A 22,314-nucleotide genomic window follows, 5' to 3' on the forward strand; every position below is an offset into this window, starting at 1 on the left:
CAGCAGATACTCCAAGGACCCATTTTGTGAATTCAGCTCATTCAACCAGCAGTAGTTCTGGCTCTGACTGCAATCAGACAGAGGTCACCTCCCATAACCCTGTGCATGCTCGCCAGAGAGTGCCGGAAACACGGGTAGCTTGACCAGGGCAGTGCGTTCGCTTGTGGCAAAGGAGGGGAGGGCCTGCTTCCAGGAACCACGAGGTGTCCCGTTGAGAGGGTCCAGGCCTGTCTCCGGGGGGTGGGGCAGTGTTCAGGAGGTGGAGTGAGTGATGCTGTGGTCTGGTATCCTAACCCTTAGCCCCAAAATAGATCAAGCAAAACCCTAAAACATTACAGGGAAAGCTGACAAGTCAGCAGGTGTAACGATTGAACGTCTCCCTCGAGCGTGTTCCAGAACGTGTGCAGTTGTATGCGTGTGTAAATGTACACTTGAACCGTGCACATGGAGAATGATGTGGGAACCCAGGGAGGTCTCCATGCGTCCCAAGAAGACTTTGTTACCTGCAGCTCTCGCCCAGCGGGAGGGAAGTGGTAATCAGCAGCCAAGTGTGGGTCAGGTGTGTGATGAAAACCAAAAAGCACACTTAAATCATCCGTGGGTTAGAAAAGTAAATCATGGGATCCCTGGGTGGCGCAGTGGTTTGGCGCCTGCCTTTGACCCAGGGCGCGATCCTGGAGACCCGGGATCGAATCCCATGTCGGGCTCCCAGTGCATGGAGCCTGCTTCTCCCTCTGCCTGTGTCTCTGCCTCTCTCTCTACATATATAACTATCATAAATAAATTTTAAAAAATTAAAAAAAAAAGAAAAGTAAATCATAACAGATGCTAACAAGTGTTTCAATTGGAAGATGAGGGGGCACCATGTACTCAGGCTTGTCTGACATACTTGGTTCTGAGGGGTGTCATTTATAGTCTCGGACGTGTTTGTTAGGAATTTAGCACAGCTGCCCGAGACCCGTGACCCAAGCAGGCGATGCAGGAGCTGGGAAGACAGTAAGAGAAACAGGAAGGGGGGAAGGCGATGATAGAAGCAGATTGACAACCAAGCAGGTAACAGAAGGGATGGCAAGTTACGGGGAAGAGAGCCCCAGAACAAGCCTGTCCTAAGCCGACCCTGAAGAACGACCAAGGAGGGGAGGTGTTCAGAGCAGAGAGGGATCCGGGGCGTGAACACTCCTCTGTGTCCTGCTTCCAGACGTGGGATAACTCCCCAGCAGATGACAGATGAGGACTTGTCCTCATGGGAACAGTCTCGTTACTCGGTTTTGAGAGATGGGTTCCAACCCAGTGGTGTCTGTGTCGTTGTGACTCCTGGCGCCAGGGGCATTCACCCGGATGAGAGATGCTCAGAAATCATGGGAGGATGTGCTTCCGGGAAAGTTGCAGGAGGAAGCCCAGCAGGGGACTGCTGGCCACTCGTCAGCTGTGCCCTGAGAGTAGGGCCCTTACCCCGCTGATCCCAAATGTCCCTGTCCTGCAGCTGGAGACCTTCGGTGCTGACCTCCTGGAACCCCAGATGCCAGGAGGTGGCCTAGCCCTGAGGACAGGTGGTGCTCAGTAAGCACGGAAGGCAATGGGAGGCAGGGGGACAGGTGTTGGTATCAGGAGTGGACGCATGGAGTGCAGGGGGCGTCGGTGTGGAAAGAAGTCACATGCGCCCAGCCCAGCCCGGGGGGAGGCTCTTGGGCTGCGGCCTGCTGAATGAAGGGGGTGCCATCTGGTGGGGGGGGGGGCGAGTGTGGGTCTGCGGCGGGGGGGGGAAGGAAGTCAGTTCTGACCTGCCGCTGTGCCCTGGGTCTTCCCACCACCTCAGTCTCCCCCTTCCCCATACTTTAATCACTCCTACTTCCCCAGTTGTGTGGCGTGGGGGCCATGTGCATGTGTGCGTGTGTACAGATGTGTGTACGTGCTGGAAGCAGGGGAGCAGCTTCTCACAAATCCATGCTGTGGCTGCAAACAAGAGCATGCTGGAGGCATGTTGATCTAAGTCGGCCGGTCAGAACAGCTGTGTCCCCACCCAGATGGGACTCGGCGCGCGGCTCTCAACCGGCCTTCTCCAGCCACGCTGGCTGTCACCCGGTGGGCCTCGCTGCTCCAGAAAGCTCTGGCGGGTGCTGCTGCCGAGTGCCCTTCCCTGCCACCTTCCTTCTGAGCATGAGGCCCTCTGAGGATGCAGACAACTGCAGTCCTCATGAGTCTTAATAAAATGTGCTGTACCCGGTTAATATCCTGTCGGTGAGACCTGACTGCTTCCTCCTGTTACAGTAACATTCCTTTAAAACTAATTTCTAGAAAAACATAGGGGCTGTCGGATGACTTGGGGTTGCTAAGCTTGCTGACCTACATTTCCAGGCTGCGTTTACCCCACGTTCCCACTGGAACCCTCCTGGGCCCAGGCCCCCTCCTCCTTTTCCATCGCGCTGGGTCGGAAAGGGCTGACCTGAGTGGGCTGGCGTGCATGAGGGGCTTGGTAGTCACGGGAGGTGGGGGGACAGGTCAGCAGAAGCCAGTGGGGCTGTGCTGTGAGCTGGGATCAAGCACGGGCTGGGCAGCAGGTCGCTGAGGGAGAAGAGCCAGCATATGTCACTGGAAAGGCAATGGGGATGGGATCTCAAAGGATGAGAACCAGCTTCCAGATGGGAGCAGGAGGGGCTGTCCCAGGCAAGAGGGTGGTGTGGCCTGAGGCAGAGGTGCAGGGAGCCCGGCGGGGGGAGGCCCAATGGGGGTGCCCAGCGTCTGCCTACAAGTCTTCTCCCTGTGCACCCACCGGCCATGGGGCTTCGGCTGCCGCTGAGAATGAGATCTGCCACCGCCTGCGTGCCTGTCACCCCCACGGCCACCGTCCCGTCCTGGCTGAGTTGGAGGAGCTCTGCACGCCTGCCGGGGCTGTGGAAAGGAAGGGAGGAGCGCCAGCCGTCCAGGGCTGCGGGGTGTGGTTTGCCCCGGCCTCTGCCCAAGCAGGGAGAAGGGTCTCGTCTGGTCAAAAGAAGCATCTGTTGCCTGTTTGCTGTATGTACTCAGGCTTCAGAAGAAGAATATATTTAAGGTTTCTCATGTGAACTGCCGCCTGCCCTGGTGTCGCCTTACGGCCTGGCACCTAAGCTCATGCGTGGGGGCTGGTGGGCTACATGGCCCTCCTCCCTCACCCTTTGCAGGCAGGCATGGGCGCGTCCTCTCAGTCGTGGTGGAGGAGCAAGGGAAAGGGGCATGTGCATCGTGCCCTGTCCTCTTCTGGACACAGTGCATCTCCAGGCCCACGCTCAGTGGGGCACATAGACCCCCGTTGAGGGAGGGGACTGCAGAGGGCATGGGTCAGGGGCTGAGAAGCAGGGCAGGGGGGCGACTGGCGTGGCCTCCACCTCCATCTTGAGCTCTGGCGTCGTGGGCACCCCCGCCGTCCTCCTCTGTCAGCAGGCTGTTTGTCCTCCTCTCGGGGCGCGTGCACCTGTCTCCCCCGCTCCAGACCCAGCATCTCCGGTCAGGGATGAATCATCCCCTTGGGAGGAAAGGAAGATGTCACCTTTGTGTGAGGAAAGGAATCCGAGGCTCTAGCTGGGCTGGTGGGTGCCGGGTCTGCTTGGCTTGTCTCCATTGGCAAACCTGGGCCTCGCAGGATCAGGGCTGCGTAGCTCCCTGGGACCCACGGCTGCCTGCCTCACCCCTGAAGTTTAATTAAAATGAAGATGAAGTGCTTTCCGTGACGGGTCACGCTCTGTGGCAGTTGCTGTGCCAGGGACCCTGGCAGGGCCTCTGATGTTGGGAAGGCTTCGCCAGCTTCTGCTCTGGCAGCAGCTTCCTCCAGGAGCCTCATTATAATTCCTTTGGTAATTAAAACAACAGATGTTATAATTAAAAGGCTCCTCATTAAATCACAAATAACTGAAGCTGGAGGTGTGTCCCCCTGAACAGTGTCCTGCAGTCCCCTTTGGAGGGAAGGAAAAGCATGCGGGGAAGGGTGGGGGGCGCAGGGGGCTGCCAGGTGGGGGCGCTGGCGAGGTGCTGACAGGTGTGTGTGTGGAGGGCTGCTCCCCGAGGGTCCTCAGCACCTTGCAGGGTGCAGCAGGAGAGCAGTTGGCCCCTGGAGGGCTCCGTGGGGCCGGGATGGAGGACTGTCCTGCAGGAGGAGCTGGTACTGCCTTGTCTCACTCATTCTTTTGTTCCCAGGGGCCGTGTGCACAGATCAGTCCTAAGACAAATGAGTCATGGAGAGCTTGCAGGAGACAGCACCTGGAAAGGGCTCAGGGCACTTGGTTCTCCCCCTGGTGGGCTGCTCACTCCCTCACTGTCCCTGAGCAAGCTCTGTCTGAGACACAGCACCCTGCTGAGAAAGGGGCAAGGTGACACCCACCCAAGCCACTGAGGTGCAAGATGTATCCCTCTGACTCGCTCCTGGGGCCGAGGTGTCTGGGGTGTGAGCCACGGGGCTGTTCATCTCTGAAAGACCCCTCACCCAGGACCTACCATAGCAGGGCTGCGGCTGCAGCTCCCTGGGCCCTGTCACTGGGCACGGGATGAGCTACCAGGGCCTTGCCTGGGTGCGTGTGGTGTGCGTGCTTGTGGGGGGGTGCTGTGGCTGGAGCAGGAGGCAATGCCTCCACCTGCAGCTCCCACCCTGGCCACCTGCCCAGTGAGGCTCTCAGTGCTCTGGGCAGTGATAATGGGCTTTTGCTGAGAGACGCCCCCAATGGCATCCTTCGCCGCAGGAGAGCAGGGGTGTGGTACTGCCAGCCTTGCCAAGGGACATGGCCTCCAATTCCTCCTCCTCTCAGCCTTTGTCCACAGGCGGCTGTGGCTCAGCCTGTCCCTTACCTAAGGGCCACCATACCCTGAGCAGGTTGCTTTGAGCATTAATGATAAGCCAGTGAAGGCAGATGTTCCTGTAGTACTTACCACGTGACAGGAACTTTCTAGAACTTCACCTACGTCGATTCATTCGATCTCCACAACAGCCCTTGGGGAGGGGCTGGGAGAGTAAATGGATGGGCTGCGTTTAGGACTTGACGACTGGGGCAGGGGTGGGATCTGGACCCACCCAGCACCATCTTGAGCTGTCTCAGGCATCTCTCAGGGCCACCTGAGGGCAGTGCAGGGTGGCAGGGGCAGGGGGAGCCAGCATTCCTCCTCCAGGTGGCCTGATCCAAGCCAGCGTGTCCAGGTCAGTTGGAGGGGGAGGGAGTGGCTGGAAGGAAACCAAAGCCATAGCCTCAAGCATCAGGAGCAGGACAGGGGAGAAGGAGCTACATCAGAGCTCCTTGTCCCACTTACTCAGTGTTATGTCACCAGCCTGGCACTCAAAGCACTCAGTAAATACTGGTTTCATGGATGGATGGGTAGGTGGATGGAAGGAAGGAAAGAAGGGTGGAGAGAAGGGGAAGGATGGAAGGATGGATGGATGGACAGACAGGAGGATGGAAGGATGGATGGAGGAACAGAGCAATGGTTGGGTCCCACAGCAACCGTTTATTGAGGACCTACCACGTGCCAGACACTGTGCATCTTTCTCATCTATTTCTTACATCAACCCTGCATCAGCTTTATTATTCTCATTTTTCACAGAAAACTGCAGTTAAGTGACTTGTGCTCAAGCTCCCAGAGAGACAGGCAGCGTTTGAACCCTGAGAGGAGGGTCTCCAAGACTGTCCTCCTCACTGTGCCCCACAGCGCTTGCAGGACCAGAGCTAAGGCCAGTTACCTGTTCAGATGAATTCTTGACTTCCTTGTATGTCCCCACAGAGCAGCTGACCAGCATCCTTCTGCCCTCCAAGGTGATGAGTACTGGGAACACAGAGACTATCATGACCATGGCCTCTGTCCTAGAAGGGTCTGGAGTTGTTACTGGCCGCCCAGTGCAGAGCTCTGGGCTTGGGGGATGTCCAGGGGACAGGGGAACCCAGAAGAGGGGCTGGCTGATTCCACCGGGCACCTCCAGGGCACTGTGGTATTTGGACTGTGTTCTGAAGTCAGGGCAGGAGCTAGGCAAGTAAAGGAAAGTGGGGAAAGGTCACTCTAGGCAGAAGGAATGGCATTTGCAAAATCAGAGGCAGGAAGCAGACTTTGAGGGTGGGGGTGGGTGGCAGGGACAGAAGATGAAGCGGGAGAAGGGGAAGTTGAGGCCAAGCTATAAAGGGCTTTGAAGGTCAGGCCACAAAGCAGGGAGCTACCAGAGGTTTGGAGCTGGGGGATGCTGTGCTCAGCTGTGTGGTGGGGAAGCTCAGTTGGCAGTACAGGGTGAGGCCGGCCAGAGGTGGGGCCACGTGGCAGGCACAGCTGGGTGACTCCGGTTGTTCTTGTGAACCACAAAATCACAGCAGACTGGGATGAGATGACCCTTGGAGACCATCTCTAACTTTCTGGTTGCATTGATGATGAACCCAAGGCCCAGAGAGGGCCAGGAACTGGTTCAAGGTCGCACAGCGAGTGAGTGGCTGACCAGTAGTTGGTGGTAGCTGGGAGGAGATGTCTGTGTTTCATGACTCCTGGGTGGTGAGCGGAAACCAAGTCGTGGCTCCATGAATTGTGGAATCCCAGCACGTCCGAGAGGTTTGTGTAAAATGATGCTTGTAATAAATTTTTCCCCCTCGAGGACCATGAAGTACAAAAGGAGGGGGCGAGCGCTTGGCAAGTGCTCTGATTAAAGCCAAATACAGATGTTTTCAACAATAAAAGGCTGCTGACGCCACAGAGGAAAGAATGATGCTGGGAGAGTGGGGCCCCCCAGGCGGCGGAGCCAGAGGCTGAGCTGGAGGCGCAGGTGCACACCCCCCCCCCCACTGCCCTGCGTCAGCACCCCTGCTGCTTCTGCCGGACAGGAGAGGGTGGCTGCGTCATTCACGCTGCCCTCAAGGAGATGCATCTGCATGACTTGTATGGAAGTGCAGCTCCGAATTACCTTGCCATGGCCCGACTTTGGTTTTGCTTCTTCCGAGTGGCTTCAATCACTGTGCCACTTAGAAATAAACAACTGAAACTTATAAAAGTCTAGAATCGTAGAAAAGAATTATAGCCTGAACCCCAAACCCTTTCCCCCCAAACCTGCCCCCAGACCAAACCCCGCAGTCCCTTTGGGCTCTGAGAAGGATGGGTTCAGTCCCTTCCTCAGCTGGCTACGCCCCTGGACAGCCCCTGCCCACTGCCCCTGAGAGCAGAGCAGGGAGACACACCCGGTGTCCCCAAGGCTCAGGTCTCCCCTGGATATGCAGCTGGGACCCGGGGGGGAAGGGAGACCAGGCCCCACCTGCTTCCATCCTATAGGTGCACGGTCTTCCAGAGTGCGCGAGGTCCTGGGGAAGCAGGAGCTGTGACAACGTGGAGTGGAACCCAGTCACCAGGCCACCAGTGTCACCAGTGAGGGCGACACGCCCTCCTCAGCCTTCTCCCGAGGTTCTGACCACAGACATGCCTGTTCCATTGCGGGCACCTGGGAGGAAGGGGGCCAAATGCTGTCGCCCCAGAGGTCCTTGCCGCGATTGCCAGAGTGCGGCTCAAGTGCGTGACTGTCTACAGAAGGGACCTTCCTTAGCTTCAAAACAGGATGGCGCCTCCCCGTGTCCCAGCCTGGGCCGAGGAGGCGCCTTCCTTCCGGAATGTTCTTCCCCTGACCTCCTATCCCGGGGATCCTCCCAAGAAGGGCCCCCAGCTGTGCTTGGAAGCTGCATGTGTGTGTGTCCCCTTGAAGGACGTTACCCTCCTGACCCTGTGGTCCCAGTGCAAAAAGCTGGCCCCAGTACCTGCCCTGAGGTCTCGCCCACCTGCACCCCAGTGGAAGTGTCCTGTGGCCACACGCAAGGCAGGGGAGCTGCCCTGCTGGTGGTCTGGCAGTTGTCACCAGGGAAAGATCCTGTTTGTCTGCTTTGAAGGAATAACAGGAAGGTGCCTCGGAAGCAGGAAGGAAGGGCCGAGTGACTGGCACTGTCCAGCGTGGTGAGGCAGAGCCCCACGGAGATGCTGGGGGGTTGCTGGATCTGAGGGCGCTCTGAGCTCTTGCACACCCTACTGGCTCCCGCTCACGGCCCTGGGGCCCGGGGAAGGCTGCCCATGCTGGGAGTGGTGGTAGTGCGCCCTTCCCATGAAGGACCGTGTCTGCTCCTGGTGAGGTGTGGTTCTGCTTCCCATGTGGCCCTGGGCGGAAGAGGTGACCGTGCGGGGGGCTGTCAGAGACCAGATGGGACCCGAAGCACAGCAGCAGCTGATAGACGCAAGAGCTTGGAGACAAGGGTGCAGACCCCCGTGGCTCGGGATCCCCTGCAGGCTGTGCCCCGGGTGTGCCTGTGTCCAGGGTGGGGAGACGGCCTGATCTGAGGCCACGGTTGGCTTGTAGTGAGTGGCCGGTGGCGGGTCCTCCACCGGCATGCATGCTGCTCTGAGGCCAGACGGGGGTCAGCGCCCCTGTCTCACCTCAGGAAGGTCCGGGAGCCCGGGGGAGAGGCCCAGGTAGTGGCTGTGGCCCCCAGCCCCCATGGCCCACCTGCCACCTGTGTGCCTGTGACCAAGGAGGAGGAGAGCTCAGAAGAGCCGTTAGCACCCTGCCGGCCTCCTCGCCCCCCACCAGACCGGCCCCTCTGCTTGGCTGTGTCTCCCCACAGGCAGTGGGGGAGCCTGGAGGTGTCTGGCCCCCCTCTCCTAGGGCAGCTGTGGTCTGTGTGGGAGGCTTGTGACCTGTGGGACAAGAACAGTCCCGTGGCTGTGGCCCTGATTCGGAGCCACCGTGCGCTGAGCTCTGAGGAAGCAGCTCCAGAAGCCTGGGGGCCCCCGCGGGACTTCCTGGAGGAGGCGATGTTAGCACTGACTAGTGAGACTCTGCAGGCTCTGAGGCCAGAACCCAGTCCCATCGAGAGTCACCTAAAAACCTGGCAAAACTATCCAGAACCTTTTCTGTATGTTGCTTCACTTCAGACACATATTTTGATAGTTTGCACATAAGATGAATCAGAAACATATGCATTAATTTCCCCTTAAAATGATACACTTGCTGTACTTGGCAGAACACAGCGTGGGATCTGAGGAATGTTGGGCAGCCGCAGACTTGCGTGGGCTCCAGGACCGGGAGGTCACAGGGGCTGGAGCGCTGAGCACCAGCCCCTGTGTCGCGGGGGGCCCCAGGTACGAGGTGAGGGGCACAGAACAGCCACCTGCTGCCCTGTACAGACGCCCCCAGAGGGATTGGCTGAAAACAGCAGCGGGTGTGACCTGTCATGGTGGCCGTGGGGCTCGGCTGGGCTGTCTGGAGCTGGGGTCCTGGTCACCGGAAGCTTCTAGGGTGGTGTACTCACTCAGCTTGCAGGCTGGACCTGACTGTTGGCAGGAGGCACCTGCTGCCGGTCCCTGTGGGTGTTGCCCCGGGGCTGTGGGAGGGTCCTCGGGGCATGGCCGCTGCTCCCCGTGGAGAGAGCGTGAAGCCAGGAAGGGGAAGCCGTATCTTTTATGACCTAGTTGCTCGCAACTGCTTCTGCGTGTCCTGTTGGCTGCACAGGGCATCCCATGACATAGGTACACATGTGCACACCAGTCAGGGGTCACCGCAGACTGTCCCAGAGGTGGGAGGTTCTGTTCCAAGGTAACACACTGTCGAGCCGGTGGTCACAGAGGCAGTCAGCTACGCAGAGGCCCTCTGGGAGGCCTTTTGGGAGGTGGTGTCTGGAAAGCACTTGTCCCCAAGCCTGGCACAGTGTGGTGACAGATCGGCACCAGCTGCCACCACTGGAGTGTCCTCACGACCTGGCGAGCCCACCACCCAGCCCTTGCTCTGGGTCACACCATATATGTCAGAGACTATCTCGTTAAGTCTCTGATGCACCCTCAGGTCCAGTGTCCATTCCCGCCATAGCACCCGGGCCATGCCACAGCCAACAGCCCCTGTCCTGGGATACAACCCAGTTTGTGTCTTCAGGGTGGGCACAGACACAGGTGGGCCAGGAGACTTGGGGTGGGAAGGGTGCCAACTCAGCTGGCTGCTTCTGTTTCCTGGTGAACTAGGAAGCAGACCTCAGTGGGGACGGCCAGCTTGGGGGCAGGTACGTCCCTGTGTCTGAGTGTCCTTCCTTGGGGACAGGGCCCATGAGACCTGGGCCAGCATGTAGGTACCACCTGAGGGTTGGCTACTGCTGCTCCTCTGCTCCATGGCAGCTGCGGCCAGGATGTGAGGAGGTCGTGGGGCTCAGGGGAAGGCCATGCTGGGGGGGCCGCTGGGCACCTGCAAGGACTCACCGGCTGAGAGTGCCAAGCAGCTAGAAGCCACCCATACAAACCACAGATTGTGGATGGGGAAGCCGAGGCCCAGCATGGGAGGGGACTTGTCCCTACCACCCCAAAGAGTCTGGTTGGACTGGGTCAAGGACCCAGGGCTCCTGACTTCTGTGGCCTTAGACTCATCCTACCACTGTACTTTGCCCTTTCTCCTGCATTTACATCCAGGGCTGTTTTCACAGAGCTCTGATGGCCACAGAACTTCTCCTTTGGTTGATACCTCACCTGGGGGTGTCTCAGTCTGGGCCTCAGAAGCCTCCATAGAAGTTTGGGTCACTGTGTCCTTCCTTAGATGCAAGCACAGCCTAGGAGCTGGGCTCTGTGCTAAGTGTGGGGTGTTCCAAAAGGGATGGGGTGCAGTGGGCCCCTCCCAGAGCAGAGGGCATGAAGCAGGCATATGCAAAGGGTTAAGTAAAGACACAGAAGTGAGGGCAGGGACAGAACACATGTGAGGTGTGGTGGGAGCCCAGGGTGGGGTGGATGTGCTGTCTGCACAGAATGGGGGAAGGCTTGTCCAGGGCGTGACACCTGAGTCTTCAAGAGGAATGGACCAGCCTTGTGAGATCTGTGGCTTGGCCAAGTCCACGGTGCCTTGCCTCAGTTTCCCTGGCTATAAACACAATAATAATAGCATAGTCCTCATGGTGCTATTATGAGGATTAGGATCCACATTTGCAGCACTGCACATAGGGCTGGCCCACCGTAACCCCCAACAGATGATGATTGTTGGTGTTACTGGGGTAGCCACGGAGGTCCCCAGAGGGCCAATACCTCGGATCACTTCACAGGTGGAGGGGAGCCATTGGAAGCTCTGGGGTGGCGTGGCAGGCATGCTTGAAGGGAGAGCAGGGCCGGGGCCTCAAGGACAAAGAAGTCATATCTGGAGGTGCCCACTCCCAATCGTAGCTGGCCGGAGAGGAAACGGGGTCTTTCAGCAGGTGGTGAGCTCCCAGTCACCGAAGGCGTGCAGGGCGATGGTGAACAGTCAGCTGGAAGATATGTGGAATGGGTGTGTGGGTGTGGGTGGGTGGGGGGCGCATATCATCCTCCCTGAATCTGGGCCACATGAGACCTTCCGTTCCCAAGCTCTGTTGTTCTCTAGAGGCCCAGGGCTGGACACCAAGCAGCTAGGTCAGGCGGGGCTTGCACTTCAGGGCCACCTCATGCCACAGCCAGGCTCCCAGGGCCTCACAGGCAGGGGTGTGGGGATGCGGTGCTGGGCCAGCTGCAGCCCCGGGAAGCCAGGGGCAGGTGGTAATCACAGTGCGGACGAGCCGCCTGTAACAGTGCCAGCCCCGCGCCCCGACCTGCTGATAGGCCGTGTTTCCCTGCTTTGCCTGGAGAAGGCAACATTGGTCAGGAGGCCCCGGCCTGGATCTAACTGAACACTTGCGCCGACTGCACTGGCTCGTTACGTAGAAGGCCATGTCCTTCGCTGTTGCCTGGGAAATTGCAGCCAGCTTGGGCCTCGGTGACGGTGATGGTGATGGTGATGGATGGATGGAGGGGAGGATGACGGACAGGAGGCCGGGATGGGAATGGAGTCTTTTTCCCCTCGGAAAATCCAGTCTGACAAGCCAGATAGCACCTTCCTCTCAAGACAGCTGTGCATCCCTGGGAAGGAGCACGTTGGCCACGTTTACCAGGATGCGCTTGCAGGACTGCAGCCTTGATGCAGGAGGCTTTCCGTATGTTCATCTCAGGAATGAGCTAATGTGCGTGCTCCTCTCTTCTCCTCCCTCCCGCTGCAGGCGTGAGGTCCTAGTATGATGGGCTCAAGAGGGATCCTGCTGCTTCTGAGGGTGCGAGTGGGGTGCTGGGAGCAGGGAATGAGGCTCGGGGTCTCAGGCCTGCAGTTCTGGACTCTCTTCTGCCATGGACAGAACCTGAGTGTCCCTCTCCATAGCCCGTGCACATCGCTGACGGTGAGCCTGGGGCTGCCCACCTTCACGCCTCAGGTGTGGGCCCGCGGGGCACAGACGACCTGTGCACGCTCGTCTGTGTGCTCCCAGAGTTGCCCCACTGCCTGGGGCTCAACACTGGGGATGGAAGTAGGAAACGGGTGGAGGGCACATAAGCCACGCATGCTGCCCAGTGCTCAGAGGTAGCAGTAAGGACTGGCACAAGGGCAGCAGGCAGAGAAGGGGGCAGAAGATGCTCCGTGGAAGGCATGGTGTGGCCTGGACACAGGGAGCATCTTTCTGGAGTGCAAGTGGACATGGCTGGGCGTGAAGCTAGGGCTGCACCACAAACAGCCTCAGAGTTTAGCACCTGTGGGTATCTGTGGAGATAGTACAGCAGGGAGTAATGGATTTGTGGGTTGGGGACAGAGTTGGATGGTGGTTCCAGCTAGGGAGCCCCAAAAGAGGCACTGGCAGCTACTGCCCGGGGAGGGGGCAGTTCTGCTGAGGTTCTGAACCTGCTGTGACAAGAGGGTGAGACCAGGACACTGATGGAGGAATACATGAGTGGTTGGGCAGGGGTTGGAGGAGGGGTGTCCAGGGCAGTGTTCCAGTGTCAGGTAGCTGAGGGGATGGTGGGGAATGCGGCCATGCTGGTCTGCTGTCTGGGGAGGCTCCAGGCACAGGTGCTCAGGGCGGGAGGAACTAGGAGGCAAGTGTTCAGGAGGCAGATGCAGGTGCTCAGGACACAGGTGCAGGGGCACAGGGGCTCAGGGGGCAGATGCGGGTACTTAGGGTGCAGGTTCACAGGGGCTCAAGGACGTGGGTGCTCAGGGGGCAGGTGCTTAGAGCACAGGTGCAGGTGCACAGGGGCTCAGGGGGCAGGTGTGCCTGGCAGTGGAGGCAGAGAGTAGGAGGCAGGGAGGACCCACCTGGAAGGAGCAGGAGGGCAGAGCAAAGAAAAAGCCTCTGAGAAAGCCCGTTGCAAGCTCTGGAGCGAGCCTGATGAAAGGCTGCCCAGTGCTTCCACACATTCTTGGTTCTAAGTAGCAGGAGAAGGGAGGCCTGAGTTTTAATAGTAATTTATTTCAATGTAAGCTTTTAGACCTCAACTTATCATTGTCGTTGACAACACCCAGATTAATCTGCTGCACAGTGTCTTGTGGCGGCTGCGAACCCCAGAAGGATAAAGGGAATTGATACACATAAAGAACTGAACTTCAATTAATGCAAGCCTGCGCTAATCTTCCAGCACCTAACCCGGAAACATTCCCATTTATTACACTTTTGTCGTCCCCAGCTCTCGAGGGGAAACGTGCCTATATTTATTTATTCTTCCAGCCTCTGACTCGTCATCAAAGGGCATTTTGGGAGAAGGGGACCAGCTGGCCCTTGCCCCTGCCTCTAGTGGTCCAGTTTGATGTCCAAGGAAGGGACTGCCTGTTCCAGGATTTGCCGGGAGTTTCTTGGGCGTCTTCCGTGATGCTTCGGCAGCTGGGTGTTGGTTTGGCTCCTGGTGGAAGGGTGGTGTGTGGCACTGAGGCTGGTCAGTGGCTGCTGGTCCCCAGGCCCAGTTCCTGACTCCCCGGGGGGGGGGGCGAGGGCTGCGTAGGGTGTCCCACCTTCCTGTGGAGGTGGGGCCCTCATCCCAGAGCCTAATCCTGGTGAAGCAGACAGACTTCACCCCAGTGCGTGGGAAGAAGACGGCAGGCATAGGGATGAGCAGCCTCCCCGCCCACCCTCCCCGCCCCTGCCACAGTCCGCTGCCTATTTGCGGACCTCCTTGAGCTCGCCCACCCTGAGCCTGGGTGCCAGCAGTCCCTTTGGTCAGCCGCACCCTGTCCCCACCTGCCACCAAACTCCTCCTGCTTTGTTTGCACAGATGGGCTCCACCTCTGTTCTGGGGTGCCCTCTGTGCTCCCTCCTGCAGCTGCTCATGGGGGCCAGCGGCCTGAGGACAGAAGTTGCTGTGCGTTCAGAGTCCCATCACGGGGGCGGGGAGGTCCTGGGGACCCACTCTGTTCAAGCAGGGCCTCATGTTTCTAGCACATTGGTGGGTGTTGCCCCTGAGGAACTGTGCCCAGAGGGGCAGCCCTTTTTCATCTGTGCCCCCACCCTGCGAGTCTCCTTATTCCAGCCCACACGAAGACGGCCTCTCAGCCGGGCTGTTTCTGGGAGCAGGACAGCCTCCAAGACCAGGGTCAGCCTGCCTGCCCAGCCAGAGGCAGTGCCTCTCGGACCTGCACATTAGAAGCCCCTGTAGAACTGGGGTCTCCCCAGCCACGTGCGGTGGGCAGGAGCAAAGCCCCTTCTGGCTCAGCCAGAGGTGGGGAGGCATCAGGAAGCTAACCCCCCATGGCTCTCGGTCACCTGCCCTGCCCCCCACGTGGGCCGGAGGTCCTCCTGGTCTGCCACTGCCCGGGAGCTGGCCTAGCCCAGACGCTGGCACCCAGTAGGTGCTCAGCATATGCGTTAGTCAGGCTTCTCCAGGAAAACAGGACCTGTCGGATGCAGATCTATCTAGAAGGAGCTGTTTTCCAAAGCACCGGCCGATGTGATTACAGAGACGGGCAAGCCCACCTGTGTGGCACGGCCCAAGCCTGGCGGGATGAAGGGCATGGAGGCGGCAGGGGGATCTCCTCGCTTGTCGGGGGCTCAGTCTCTGTTCTATCCTGGTCCTTACGGATTGTGGGAGGCCCGTCCACTTGACCCCTCACCCCATCCAGAACCGCCCTCTTGGAAACACCCGGAACAATGAGTGTTTGACCCATAGCTGAGCTCCCAACCATCAGCCCACATGTGCTGCATGAGGAAAAAGATGCACAGCCTCCCCAGAGTCCTGCCTGTGAAGTGGGGCCCATCCCCTCTTCTTGAGGTCGTTGGAAGGAATACACGGGGTGTCGGGTGAGCAGGCAGCTAGTGGGCCCCTAGCCCACACTGGGCACTTGGCAGATGGCCCCCCACCCATCACAAGCGCCCAGAGAATAGAAGCTGGGTGTCGGGGTGTGGCCAAGTGCGGCTCTGCCACTGGGAGCACACGTTGCCTTCTGCAGCCCCAGGGGCGGGCGGAGGGTAACCCCCCAGGCACCTGCCCTCTGTGCCTAAACCATTCAGGTGCCCCTGCCTCAGCCAGGCTGGAGGGCACACCGTCTGCATGTCTTGCCGCCCCCAGAGCTGGGCCCCGAACACAGCCTTATGCAGAGAATGCAGGGATCAGCATGATGATTAGGGGCTGAGGAACAGCAGGTCAAGTGCAAGTTGTGATGATTTATGAATGAAGAAAGAATAGTATTTTTTGTTTTAATTTGCATATATCGTATTTTCAACCAACTGCTAAGCAGTTAGGATATAAATATCTGTTGTTTGGACCTTGTTTAATCAAGGGAGCTGTTGGGTGTTTCTCTTGGCCTCGGAGTGCTTGCTGTGAGGAAATCGCTGTCCCAGTCTCCAGGAGCTGTGAACGTCCTGGAACCTCTGGGGTTTAAGGGCTACCCCTGGGGGGCTGTCAACTTCCAGTCCCTTCTGGCCTTCGGTGAGGCAGACAGAGGGACCCCAAGAACCCAGGGAAGCCCCCCAGCAGAGATGGAGGCCTGCACTTGCTGGAGTGAAGCCAGGTGGGAGCCGGTATGAGAAACGGCTGTTTCAGGAGTCTGTGTGGATCCGTGCAGAGGCAGGTTCTGCTCCAACGGCGCTTCCCAAACTGTCAGGAGTGCGGGAGCCACCCAGGAACCAAGCAGATCCCAGGGCCTGAGGCCTGCCCAACATGCTGATGGGTGTGCGTGCCCCCCACTCAGCACCCCTTCCACGTCCACAGATGCCCCATGGGTTCAGGGGAAGCGCTAGCCCTGGATGGTTCAGGTATCCCAGTCCAGCTTCAGAGGCTTCCAGCCTAGAGCCTCCCACTCCACAGGGTCTCACCCCTCCTCTAGAGTCCAAGATGCTGACAGAAGCCAGTGACAGGGAGAGGTGAGGTGGGCAGAGAGCACCAGGCAGATGGGGCTCAACCACTGTGCGGTCAGACGTGGCATGGGGAACCCCTGGACCTGGACTGGCCATCCTAGGAAGGCCCTGAGTGGACAGAGAGCACACACACCCTCCCCTCTGCAGACCTCAGGCCCATCCCCAGGACCCCAGCTGGCCCCATGACTACCACGCCCCATTGGGGTCCAAGAGTGCCAAGGCTGTCAGTGTGCTGGGCACCATCAGGCCGTACCTGTGGCCTGTACAATAACCCGCTGTCTCGCCAGCCAAGATGGGCTTATGCAGGAATAGCAGAGGAATCGCACCACTGATGGGAACAGAGGACGGTCCGCAGAGAGCAGCACAGGAGCTCTTCTCTGGGGCATGGGGGGCTGTTGTTCCTTTAAAGTCCGCTGGGCTAGACCGAGGACTGGAAGGGTGGTGGTTTCTCACCAGCTGGGCTGTTGCTAGGCAGGCAGGGCGTCCTCCTCCGCCCAGCTGGGGTGGGCGGAGAGGCCAGAGCTGAGCTCCTCACTTCTCTGTAGTGAGGTTTCCGCTAATCAGTCATACCCTCTAACGTGGGTTCTGTGCCCTGCCCCAGGAGTTGGGGCATGCTCTCACCAGAAGCTGGGCAGGCAGCAGGTGCCGCTGTCGAGTCTGCTCTGGCTGGGAGGGAGAGGTATGGGGGGAGGGTCTGGCTCCCACCGGCCAGGTCGGGGCTCCAGCTTGCTTCCTACAGGGTGGCACGACCCACCAGGCGCCCCGGGCTGCTCTCCTCCTGAGGGCTGCTGTCACGGGCCCCTCTGACTGTCCATGCCTGCCACCCATGCTCTGGAGTCCCCGGCGGAACTGTGCCCAGGGAGAGGGACAGAGAAGGCCAACAGGCTCACTGTGGGTTTCGACATCAGAATGACCTGGGTTCCATCCTGGCTCCACGTGCCACCAGCTGTGTCCGTGGATTGAACTGTGGCTCCCATCTCCCAGCCCCCACTGCTGAGCATGCTCTCACGCTCCTCGTGGAGGCACCTTGCAGCCACTCCCAGCTGTCCATGCCCAGCTGCTCCCTTTCCCACTGATGTGGGGTCGGCTGTAGGTTTAGGTTTGCTAACAGGCAAGGTCTGTGTTTGTGAGTCTTGACTTGGAACCTGCTCTTCTGCCGTGAGGGGCATGTGTTCCCGAAAGTACTGGACTTGGGAGAATGAGCAGGCTCCTGGAGCAGACCAGCCCAGCCTGGAGCCGAGCACATGGGGGAAGCAGTGCTTGTCGTCTCTGGAGTTCGAGGAGTGTTTGTTACGCAGCATGATCATCTTGGCTGATCAGATACAGGCTGATGGCCCACAGGAGCGTTGGCAGGATGCTTATGTTAATCCCTGTAGGATGCGGTCTCCTCATCTCTGAGCACCTGGCACTGGTCCTTGCCCTGCGGCCCTGGTATGAGGGTTTCTGGGTATGACTTGAGCAAAGACAGGGATGGTGCCTGGTCCGCACAATGTGCTCAGGGAGTGGCAATTTTAAAATGAAGTCATCTGTAGGAGCTGGATTCAACCACAGGTACCGGGTGCCCACCCTGGCTGGCTCAGGGCCAGGCCGTGGAGGATGGATTTCAAGTCCTCTTCCTGCTACAGGATTTCTGTCCTTCCAACAGCCTTTGGGCCAATCTCTGGGCCAGACCGGGGCCTCGGGGCAGAGGTGGAGTCTGAAACCTCCTTCCCTATGTCCTGGACCTCACTGCAGCAACGGAACCTACGTCCTCCCTCCTTGGCCCTGGGTCAGCTTGCTTTTTTATCAATTTTTCGGCAATGAAAGCGGCTTTGCTGTGGTCATCTCCAGGACACTAGTCACAGGAGGGCTCCTGATGCACCTGAAGGGGAGGTTGTTGGAGATTCGGGGTGCAGTTCCTCTGCTGCCCCAGGGTATCCTTCGCCCGCACCGTCTCCAGGGCCTGGGCTCTACTCGCCACGTGTCCTGTGGCGATGAGCCCCTGGAAGCCCTGCTGCAGTGTGTGTGTTCAGTTCACGAGCTGCCATGCCGTGGTGGGCAACGTGCTCTCAAAACACTGCGTTGGGGCCCCAAATGCCGATCCTTTGAAGGCCTGGAAGCAGAGAGAGTTTTGATCAAACTTCTGGACCCCCAGCTGGTCTGGGGATGGCTGAGGCCCCGGGCTGGACCAAGGGTCAGGGGTGAGGCCTGGGTGATGTCCTGGAGGCCGGGGGGAGCTGAATGATGGTGCGAGTGCCCCATGGGCGGCGAGAGCACGGGAATCAGCCCCTCTGCACCACAGACAATGTCGTAGTGCACGATGAAGATCATCTCCCCTGCTCAGACCCTGATGTTAATTGGTACTTACTTTAGGAGATTCACATAAAACAAAAGTATATGAAGAATAAAAAGGCAAAAAAAAAAAATGTACCCTGAGTTATCATTACCCAGAAAGACCCACTGTTAACGTTTTGGCGAGCATGACTTGGGCGGATTTTTCTTTGGACGTGTGAACCCCCTTTCGAGAAGGATGGGTTTTATTTAGTGAGAGGCCCCCAGGGCACTGGCCCTGAGCCCCCGGGTAGGTTTAGATACAGGTGGGGTGGCCTAGGTCTGGATCTGGGGCTTGGGCAGCAGACAACGACTGGGTCACTGTGTTGCATGAGGTGGGAAGGTGCTCAGAGGTCATTGGGCCAGTTGGGAGCTGGAGAAGGCAATGGGCTGAATGTAGAAAACATGAGCTGTGCCCAGTGGGACTGGAGGCTGGACAGCTGGCCGTGGGAGTGGCCGAGACACCGGGACGGGACTTCAGGAGTTTCCGTGGGCCTCCCCAGGCCTGGTAAATAGTCAAGAGTAAATTTAAAAATACATAAATAATAAAAGTAAATAATAAAAATCCTTCAAGCTGTGGGTGCTGCGGAAGTGCCCCCCACACCCCGTGGCTTCAAGGCTGGAGCTGACCTGAGCCAGGACCACGGCTGGGAAGACAGCAGAGCCCACCCCGGGGAAGAGAGGGTTTGTGTCCCCCAGATGGTCACTGGTCCAGGTGAGAGGATGCTTCTCGGGCCCACAGTCAGTTGCAGAGAACGTCAGGTTAACTGGTCTGCCGTCTTGATTTTACAGAAGGGGAGACTGAGTCCCATGGTCACACGGTTTGCAAGAACACAGTAAGAGCTAAAGATGTGCTGTGTGTCTAAGACACATTTTAAGCCTAAACTGTAGCAGCAGCCATGAGAGGGGGCATCTCCCCGCTGCTGTTTCTCGGCTGTGACCCGGGAGGGCAGGAGGGGCTGTGCCCCGAGGTCTGCGGCCAGGGCCTGTACGGGAAGGCACCACGGGGTCGGGCCCCAGCCAGCCTCCGCCGCACGCCTGTCTATTGCGGGGTCTGTCCCAGCTGTGAGCCTGGAGGACATTCTGGCCGGACTGCATAAATGAACAATTCAGTGAAAGTGGGTAATTTCCATGGCAACCTTGCCCGCACGTGAGGGGCCGCGGCCTCCCAGGGCTGGGTACGTCCCGATATAGAGGCGCACTTGTCAGCTGCACAGAGTACACGGGGATTGCGTGTCATTCGTGGGGTGGCAGGGAAGTAGATCGGTGGCTGGGCCGGATCTGCAGAGCCTGCTCAGTGTGGTGCGGGGCTTGTGGAGGGGTCGCGCCCGCCTGTAGTGTGGGGAGGGCTGCCTGTCCCCATGTGGGGCGGCCCCAGGAGCCCCCAAATCTAGGGTAAAGACCATGTGAAACCACCTGTCACTCCCCAGGCGCTGAGCTGCAGAGCCCTGACCGCATCCCTTCAGGGTGAGAAGGGGAGACTGAGGCCCAAGCCACCTCTCAGCTGTTTCCCTGGCTGTGCTGGCCGGGGACAAAGCCTGGACGCAGACCCCAGGCCTCTGGGCTGTGGCCCTGCCCACCCTGCATGCGGGAGCTAGGGTCCAAAGGGGGAACACGGCCAAGCCTCCCATTTGAACCACTCACTCACATGCATGGGGCTGTGGGGGAGCGGTCGTGTTTGGGGCGCAGCCTGGGAGGCTCTGGGGACTCTGGGCACACCTGAGGCAGAGGCAAGGCATTAGCCTGGGGTGAGTGTGCGACTCTGACCTGAGTCAAGGTCAAGGTCAAGGCCAGGGTGGGCCTGTCCTGGAGGAGCCTGGAAGCTGGAGCCGGGGCTGTGCCCACATCTGGAGAGGGTGCGGCTCAGTCAGGCTGGGACCTCCAGGACCCTGCCGCCTTCAGGGTCACCCACTTCCCATGCCTGCAAGTGTGGGAAGGAGGCGAGGCCTCCCCCAGCAGCGCCTGGGGCCCCACTCTGTGGACTGAGGGGCTGCCGAGCTCCTGGGTGGTGCTGGGTTTACGGTGACCCAGCTGGGGTTGGGGCTTGGCTCTGCGAACTCATGGTCAGCCCACCAGAGACGTAGATGCCAGGTGAAAACAGAGAAACAAGACATGACAGCCCCTGGAGAGTTACAAGTGGTGGGTGTGGGGTGAGCATGCCGAGTCCCAGACACAGCTGCCATGTGTGGAGGGGACAGGGAGCAGGGCACCTCCTCCCTGGCACCTTGGATGTCCCAGGGGCAGCCCGGAGAGGGGTGGGGGGATGGGATCTGAGGGCGGCAGGCCGGGCTGTTCTGGGGTGTTGCCAGCAGCATCCCACGTAAATTCCCATGGTGGGTCCTCTCTCTACGGAGGCCTGAGGACGGAGAGCGGACACCCTGGTCCTGCGGGGCCTTGCCTGTTGTCCTTCCCGCCTCGCCCCAATGGGCCCCCTTGCTGTGCAACTCCGTGGGTCCTGCACCCACCCCACCCCCGCCACACCTGGGTCTACCTGCCCCCGCTGTAGGGAGATCTGCCCGTGGGGTATGTCCCGTGGGAGCAGCAGGCTCGGGTGGACCCCAGGCCCTGGCGGGACCTGGAGCAGGAGGAACAAGGTGGCCGGAGAAACCGCATCTGCTGCCTTAGCTCTGCAGGACGTCCCACAAAGGAGGTAGGAAAGAGGAGTCTGCATGACAAGTGGCCGCGCTGTGCTTCTGACCAGGGACGCTGAGCCCAGAGCCCACACCCGCTGCTCCAGGTCACGGGGCTCCAGGTAGGACAGCCAGTCGGCCAGGCCTGGTCACCCTGCCGAGGCGTAGCACAGCCACAGGTGGGGTCTCCATGCCTGGACAGGGCCGCCCATCCTCCAGATGGCTGGAGGACACACGAGCTCAGCTCCCAAAGCCCAGTCGGCTCGGGGAAACTGAGGCAGCATGGCCCCTTGCCCTGAAGTCATGAGTCAGGCTCCGTGGAGCAGGCTCGGGCTGGCTGGGCTGAGCACACAGGGGTCCCCACATCTCCAGCTAAGGCACCCCTGGACCAGGGAGGCCAGGGCAAGGCCGATGCCCGGGCCGGGCCTGCAGACGGGGAGCGCCTCGCCCTCTGATCACAGCACCTCACCCCAGGGGGTGTTTCCTAGCCCATTATCACCCGCCTGCTTGGCTGGGTCTCCATTTGTCACGGCAAACATTGGCCATATGGTAATGGTCCCGTAAAACATGCCCTGTTGGGTCTTAATGTCTGTTTAATGACACCTGCTATGAGGGCTCCCATAATGGAACTCATTATGGCAGATGGGGGGCTCTCAGGCAGGGTGGAGCACTCCCTGACGGCAGGCGGCCCCTCCGGGTGGTGCTGAGCCACCAGGCTTACCCCCAGGACTGGCTCACATAAGCTGCCCAGGCCCCCCTTGTCCTGCTGGGTCCCCGGGGGGGCAGGGAGCAGAGGTGACTCCTGGGGGACACCAGGGCATCAGACCTGGTTTCTGTTTCCTTTATCATTATGATGTGTGCTCAGAATGAACACCGGGCACTATGTTGCCCATTCGGGGCAGGCAGGACAGCGGAGGCTGCAGGGGTGAGAGACGGCGGGTGGGAGGGGAGTGGGAGATGGCCCTGACTGCCCCCTTGCCTCTGCTGCGCCTTCCACTCTGGCCTCAACCTTCACCCCGGGTGGGGAGCAGAGGCGGTTTGGGAAGGTGGGTAGAGATGTTGCCTGCCATCCACAGCAGGCCTCAGTCCGTCTCCTAAGTCCTCGTGTGCTTACCGCCCCGCTCGCTGCAAACTGGGCCAATGAGGAAGTGCTTGTGGGCAGCATTTCCCAAGGTAGGTGGCATTTCCCAAAGTGGGTGGCACCCACAGCTTGCACCTGCTTGCTCTTCTGCGATGCGCCCTTGTCAGGATGTGGAGTCTTGTGGCCG

General features: G+C 59.4%; 1 long non-coding RNA gene across 5 annotated transcripts; it reads right to left on the reverse strand.

Moving 5' to 3' along the window:
• Positions 1 to 824: 824 nt before the first annotated feature.
• On the reverse strand, positions 825 to 7,518 carry LOC102156440. 5 transcript variants are annotated; one of them, XR_005359428.1, is made up of 6 exons: positions 7,238 to 7,518; positions 5,696 to 5,778; positions 4,894 to 5,182; positions 4,050 to 4,189; positions 2,771 to 3,822; positions 825 to 2,562 (listed from the first exon to the last, which is right to left on the reverse strand). It is a non-coding gene; the product is annotated as an uncharacterized LOC102156440 (long non-coding RNA). The 5 variants fall into 5 exon arrangements; XR_005359430.1 differs by adding an exon at positions 6,893 to 6,949 and having other exon boundaries at positions 825 to 3,822; XR_005359426.1 differs by having other exon boundaries at positions 825 to 3,822.
• Positions 7,519 to 22,314: the final 14,796 nt, after the last annotated feature.

This window comes from Canis lupus, chromosome 5, assembly GCF_011100685.1.
Source record: "Canis lupus familiaris isolate Mischka breed German Shepherd chromosome 5, alternate assembly UU_Cfam_GSD_1.0, whole genome shotgun sequence".
In the NCBI taxonomy this organism is placed as follows: Eukaryota; Metazoa; Chordata; class Mammalia; order Carnivora; family Canidae; genus Canis; species Canis lupus.